The sequence below is a fragment of the Sinocyclocheilus grahami genome, unplaced genomic scaffold (genome assembly GCF_001515645.1).
Source record: "Sinocyclocheilus grahami isolate Dianchi unplaced genomic scaffold, SAMN03320097.WGS_v1.1 scaffold1181.1, whole genome shotgun sequence".
NCBI lineage: Eukaryota > Metazoa > Chordata > Actinopteri > Cypriniformes > Cyprinidae > Sinocyclocheilus > Sinocyclocheilus grahami.
Genome location: NW_015506360.1, coordinates 476,152 through 483,147, shown reverse-complemented (window position 1 = coordinate 483,147; position 6,996 = coordinate 476,152). Strand labels below are relative to the sequence as shown.

General features: G+C 38.2%; 1 long non-coding RNA gene across 1 annotated transcript; it reads right to left on the bottom strand.

Annotated features, from left to right (window-relative positions):
• Window positions 1–2,090: 2,090 nt before the first annotated feature.
• Window positions 2,091–3,873, bottom strand: LOC107567696 (uncharacterized). Its single transcript, XR_001606668.1, has 2 exons — window positions 3,782–3,873; window positions 2,091–2,297 (listed from the first exon to the last, which is right to left on the bottom strand). It is a non-coding gene; the product is annotated as an uncharacterized lncRNA (long non-coding RNA).
• Window positions 3,874–6,996: the final 3,123 nt, after the last annotated feature.

Here is a 6,996-nt window from a genome sequence, read left to right as displayed (position 1 = left end):
AAACTGTAAGAAGTAAAAAGCTACAATTTAAGACCAGAAACGCATTGCGTAACTGTAAGAGTTAATAATAATAATAATAACTATGCACCTGTTTGTAAGGAAGCTTGTAAATTAACTAATTTCTCTATCCAATGCTGTCACGTCAGTGACAAAAGAACGAATGATTCGAAAGACTCGAGAGATGAACTAATCAATTCTCTTTCCGGCTCAGACTGCATTGGTTAAAGTGTATGGGGCTGTCACGTGATGAACGAACGACTCAAACCCGAAGACTTGTCAGATGTGAGGTGAGCTAATCATAGACTGAAGGTAAACAATGAATTAATCTTTTCGGTTTCTTATAGCAGTTTTGTATTGTTTGTAGTGTGATCAATGTTTAGGTAAGTAGATGTGTTAGGGAAGTAACATTTTAATGATATATTTTGCTAAAATGAACGAAATGACTCGGAAAAAGATTCGTTCATTTAGCTGAACGAGACTCAAAGGTCCGAGTCGGTAAAATGATCCGAACTTCCCATCACTACACTGCGCAGACGCAGGCGACGTCACTTCTTCAACATTATTTACCACCGTGTCTGCAATCGGCATCCTCTCTGACTGAAGGAGCTGGCGCAGGCGCAATCATCAAACATATTTCAAAGGAAGCCGGCGCCACGGTCCTGACCGCATCACGTCTTTACTGGGTGTTTTTAGTGAAGGTTTTTTTTTTTGTTTTGTTTACATGCGATTGGATTAGCTATTCATGTGGTGGACTGTCATGACTTTGCCTAATGCAGGACACTAATGAATTATGCGCATCAGAGGGGATTTAGAAGTGGGTATATGCAAAGCCGACTTATAAAGAAGTGGGTATACGCCGTATCCCTGCGTATACCCTCCACTACACCACTGCTTATACTGGAGGAAATGTTGGTGATGGTTCACTCCCGGCACCGCTAGGTGGTGCATTTCAGGCTTAGCCAAGACCATGCAGGTAATTTAGGGATCCCAAGTTCAGAAAAGTAGGCATATATATATATAAAAAAAGTGTGACACTTTTTAAATTTTTTTTTTAATTTGTCATTTTGTGTTTCAAGAATGAGATCCAAGGTTAAGAAGCTATCAGTCATTTAAATGTAAAACGTTTTTTTCTCTATTTTGCAATAGTAAGATAAATATTTGCATTCACTCTGCCATGTGTCTGTATAAGAGGCCCAGCTCCTGCTGCACAAAACATCCCCCAAACCATGACACTTCCTCCTCCACCTTTTAATGACTTCTTTACGTACTCGTGCTTCAGTCTTTCCCCAGTTTGATGGCGAACAAAATATTTCCCATCTGACCCAAATAAAATTAAACTTGCTCTCATCAGTAAAGTGAACTTTGGAACAGTTCTCCTCTCTCCACACAACATGCTCCTCAGCAAAGGTGATTCTAGAATTTTGATTCTTTCTGCTCATGAGAGGCTTCGTCACTGCAAAGTGTGCTTTCGGTCCGACTTCTCTTAAACGTGCTGAGACAGATCCTTACCCTGTTCAGCACTGAACTGGTGAGCAATTCCAGCTGGACGTGGACGACAAGCCTTTTTGGGGGACTTGAACCTACAATATTAGAGAATTCACAGATTTGGAATGACCAGCTTCTCTTGCAGTGGCTGAAAGGTTAATCCCTTTAGCTTTCATCTGGACAACCTCCTGTCGAAAGGTTTTAGTCACCTTAGAGCGGCCCGTTGTCTTGCAATCTCAGTGAAAATTAGAGGAATGCTGCCAGTTAAATAGGGGTTGTCATATAAATAAAGAAATTAGCACCAGGTGCCAGATTAGCAGATAACTATGTGTTTTCTAATTTTGATCAGTTATTTTTCAAATATCTCATATAAGCTTTTTATACTGTGCTTCAGAATACAATTAATTTATGAAATATGCTTAAAAACGGCCCTTCTACCCCTGTTATGATAACTTAAAATAGGACTAAGCAGTGACCTTGAAATTTTGGAAATTGTAGGTTAATTTTGATCTCCACTGTACAAATCTTTTGTGTTTTATCAACCTTTTTGAGAAGCTTAATAAAGCAGTTTTGTTTAAAATAGAAACCACTCAAAATCAAGTATGTTCCCTTAAAGAGGCATTTATTAATTTTTCACCAAAATTTGAAACTTGCACTCACTGGTGTCTTAACCAAAACACAGGAGAAACATTTTACAGCTGGAAGTCTGAGCAACGTTGCTTCAGTTTGTGGTACACAAACTTCCTCATTGCCACTGCATGGCGTTGTGTCAGCTGTCTGGGATTGATGGTTCTGGTTAGGGCAAGAGCATTCTGGACAGATAAATCAAAAATAATTAATGCCACATAAAAGATGTCAATTTATTTATTAAAAAGAAAAAGGGCTTTTCACATATGAAATAGTGAAACCTGGGTAATTCTAAACCCTGGGCAAAGGGAATCCTGGGTTTTCTTATTTCACATGGCACATACTTTATCCAGAGTTAACAATTCATCCTGTGTATTCATAAACTGTCCTTTCACACTGTACGTTTACAAACCCCAGATTAACATTAGTTGTGTTCGGTTTGAAGTGGCACTGTGCAGACCAATCAGTTTGTGACATCAAAGTACCGTGAGAGTGATTCGAAAGCATACAGAACCGTCTGCTCTCTACAGTTGTCATGGTACTTTGATGTCAAAAACTGACCGGTCTGTACAGCATCGCTTCAAGCCAAACACATGATTGAATGAACGCAGCACAGGACCGGTTTACATAACGGCTCTAGCATTGCACAACCTCGTATCATAGACTGCAGACCTTACCAGCCAGTTTTTCCTGAAGGGACTTTTCTTGGAATATAAAGGTAAAAATTAAATGCCCTCTTCTTAACTCCAATTCATGTGTTTTCCATCATTACTCAATATTTTTTCTGCAGAAAATACTGTTTTTCTCAGTGCAGTTTCTGTGACTGTTCAACAGATGTGAATATGCATCTACAGTAGCTGTAACATTGGAAATGTTTGGCACCGCAATGAGAGGTTAACAGCATAAAAGCAGTGCTAATGCTGATCCAGGGCAGGTTTTCATAACCCAGGTTAAAAAGTGGTGCTAACACTGCTTCTAAATTGCAAGTGTAAACTGTTGCTTTACCCGGGGTTTAAAACAGCAATAACCCAGGGTTAATAACAGTGTGAAAAGCCCTAATATATATATATATATATATATATATATATATATATATATATATATATATATATATTACATATATGCTCTTCAGGTGATTCTTCAATATTTTATATCTCATAAAAGGTCTATTTATTAACATTAATAAATAAGACGGCGAGCACACACAACCTGAGACACCAAGCACACAACACCTGAGACACCAAGCACACAAAACCTGAGACACCAAGCACACAAAACCTGAGACACCAAGCACAAAACCTGAGTAAAAATTGTACTTTCACTCACCAAAAGTACTTCTTTCGCCGTTTTTAACATTTAACATCAGATCAGTCATATTTAAAATGAGAGAAAATTAAACAAACCGTTGATCATTGCCGCTTCGCGGGCTTCATGCGGCGCATGTAAACTGCGCATGCTCCTTGACCTTGCGCTCAAACCACGCCCGCTTGATGTCGTCAGACCTGAAACACCCAGTATTTAGTCTGTGCTTTCGTTGGGACGCGGTGTTTGAAAACTGTTGCTTTACCCGGGGTTTAAAACAGCAATAACCCAGGGTTAATAACAGTGTGAAAAGCCCTAACAATGTTATTATTAATTTCAACTTGATTTCATAGTTTTCTGGGCTCACCTAGAGTAGTTTTGGTCTGGTCTGCCATAATGCACAAAGAAGTCCTAAACAATAGAAAGAATAATTTTCATATTAATAACTCAACAATGTGAAAAAAGATGTCACAGCACACCCTGTACATATCATATATATATATATATATATATATATATATATATATATATATATATATATATATATTACATATATGCTCTTCAGGTGATTCTTCAATATTTTATATCTCATAAAAGGTCTATTTATTAACATTAATAAATAAGACGGCGAGCACACACAACCTGAGACACCAAGCACACAACACCTGAGACACCAAGCACACAAAACCTGAGACACCAAGCACAAAACCTGAGTAAAAATTGTACTTTCACTCACCAAAAGTACTTCTTTCGCCGTTTTTAACATTTAACATCAGATCAGTCATATTTAAAATGAGAGAAAATTAAACAAACCGTTGATCATTGCCGCTTCGCGGGCTTCATGCGGCGCATGTAAACTGCGCATGCTCCTTGACCTTGCGCTCAAACCACGCCCGCTTGATGTCGTCAGACCTGAAACACCCAGTATTTAGTCTGTGCTTTCGTTGGGACGCGGTGTTTGAATTGGGACAACCTTCGTCGCACTGTCGTGACGTAATCGGCCTTCAAATGGGTCCTTCCAAGGACGTAGCCTATGAATTGGGACACAGCGACGGTGTACTAAAACTTTAGAAAAAAAAATACTCTAAAGGAATCTGTTCTCTTGCATAGCATGGCGGGATTGTACTGGTTCCCCAAAGCGTCTTAAACACACGCAGTATGAGTGAAGTATCGATAGGGAACGTACTCTGTCGCTAACCATACTCGCCGGTTACTAACGTAACCTCGGTTCCCTGAGATACGGAAGGAGTACTGCGTACTTTGCCATGCTATTTAGCTGCACGAGTAAATCAATAATAATAATACACAGCATACAAATATTTTGAAAACACTTTATTTCTATTACATTTAAAGTTGCAAAAACCTCTATTAAATTAAATAACCGGTTAAAATCGTCTTATTAATCACTTCCTTATCACATTAGGTTGCTTGCAATTGTTTTAGTTTACAAGATAAATATAAATTCACAAATAAACAAACAAACAGAACAAAGCTAGTACAGACAGTGTAATTACAACTGAAACAGGCTTGGGATATGCAATGTTCAAAATGTAAAATAATCTAAACCATGTATCAACTGCTTGTAAAAAAGACGGTCTTGCTTCAGTGCCATTTCTCCCACAATGAAGAAGGATGGATTTTATCCCAAAACTGCAGGACATGAGGGTATCGCCTTTGTTGCGCCTCCTCCTCCAGATACAGAATGAAAAAATGGCTAATATGCATACATACATTGGATGAAATATTACCCAAAAATGCATTGTCATAAAAGATGCACTTACTCACTTTGTATGGCAATGGAGGAGGATGTCAGGGTTTTAAAGAGGTCATATGATGCGATTTCAATTTTTCCTTTCTCTTTGGAGTGTTACAAGCTCTTGGTGCATAAAGAAGATCTGTAAAGTTGCAAAGACTAAAGTCTCAAATCCAAAGAGATATTCTTTATAAAAGTTAAGAGTCAACCACACCTACCTAAAACGGCTCGTTCTAACACGCCCCCACATATCTACGTCACTATGTGGGAAGATTTGCATAACACCGCCCAAATGTTCACGCAAAGAAAGGCGGCGTAACTTTTATTCTCGCTGTAGTATTGTTGCTGCCGCCATGTCGTGAAGACGCTGTGTGCTGCGTTGTGAAAGCAAAACTACTTTGTTTGGTCTTCCAAAAGAGGACGATATCCGCATTGTCATGCCTAGAGCTGATCTGTGCTGGTCGCTGAGGGAATACATCAACTTAGTGCTGCTCAGCTCACACTTGCCCGCCGCCTCAGCTCACACTAGCCCGCTGTTCTGGCTTACAGTCTGTAAGTAAGTTTTCATTTAAAGGATTTGCCACTGATGATTCAAACGCGAATTTTGAGCAGTGTAGAGTAACATTAGTGCTTGTTTGTCATTTCTGATCACAAATGCAGACATGATTTTGTTTACGTGGCGCGATGCAACGCAACACGTAAAAAGACAGTATAAATCATTATAATCCGTAATTATGTCCCCACTGGATGCAACAAATGCCTAGTTTATAATGGGTTTTAATGTTTCTTTAATGCAACTTTAATGCAATCTCCAAAGACCATCTTAAATAGAAAGAACAATGGATTAATCACTGAACAAGAATTGAGGGGAAAAAATTGAAAAAAATCAAAATTTTTCTAAGCCATGGTAGCAGTCTTTCATTTAACTTCTTACTGTTGTAATAATGGATTAATGTCTGTTATATTAGCCGAGTGTTACAAGAGTGGTGTTTGTATCATTATAGACCGGTGTGGGGATTTTTGAGCTCTTTCTGCATGTTACATTGTTATGCTAGTGGGTGGAAATGTCAGTGTATCAATGACATATAGAATGAAATTTAAGTTATGTAAAAACTATATATATCACTCTCGTAATCATACTGTTAGACTCTAGATCAATATAGATCAGGTATGAGACCACAGAAAACCACAGCCTGCTGATATAGAGTCAAAATTCACATTACAAAGATGGCACAGAAGCACTTCTGAAAGTAGCTTTTATGTGTCTTTACATACTGTTTAATGCTGCAATGCTATACAGAGTATTTTGAGCAGGCACAAGCAGCCTTAACTCAGCTATTTAAAGACACCTTCACAGTACTCTTGCTTGTGTGATTTTTCCTCAAAGGGATAGTTCACCCAAAAATTAAACTTTTGTCATCATTTACTCACCCTCACGTTGCTCCAAACCGGCATAGTTTCTGTCTTCTGTTGAACACAAAAGTAGATTTTGAAGAATGTGTATTTATTCATACTATGAAAGTAAAATATCTTGTGTACAGCAGAAAAAAAAAACTCATGGAGATGTGGAATAACGAGTAATTAAATGATAAAAAAAATTGTTGGGTGAATTAACCCTTTAAGAGTCAGTTTTACTAACAGCTTGCGCCAGCGCAAACCATCTTTTGGTGTTAAAATTGTACTGTCAGTTTTTACTAAAAACGTGCAGTGATGAATTAAAGCTGAAAAGGCGTAGACAGTTATTTTTGCGCTACCACGGTCAGAGTAAATCCTAGTAAATACATCATCATTGACGCTATATCATTGATATCGCGATATGACACTTTTTT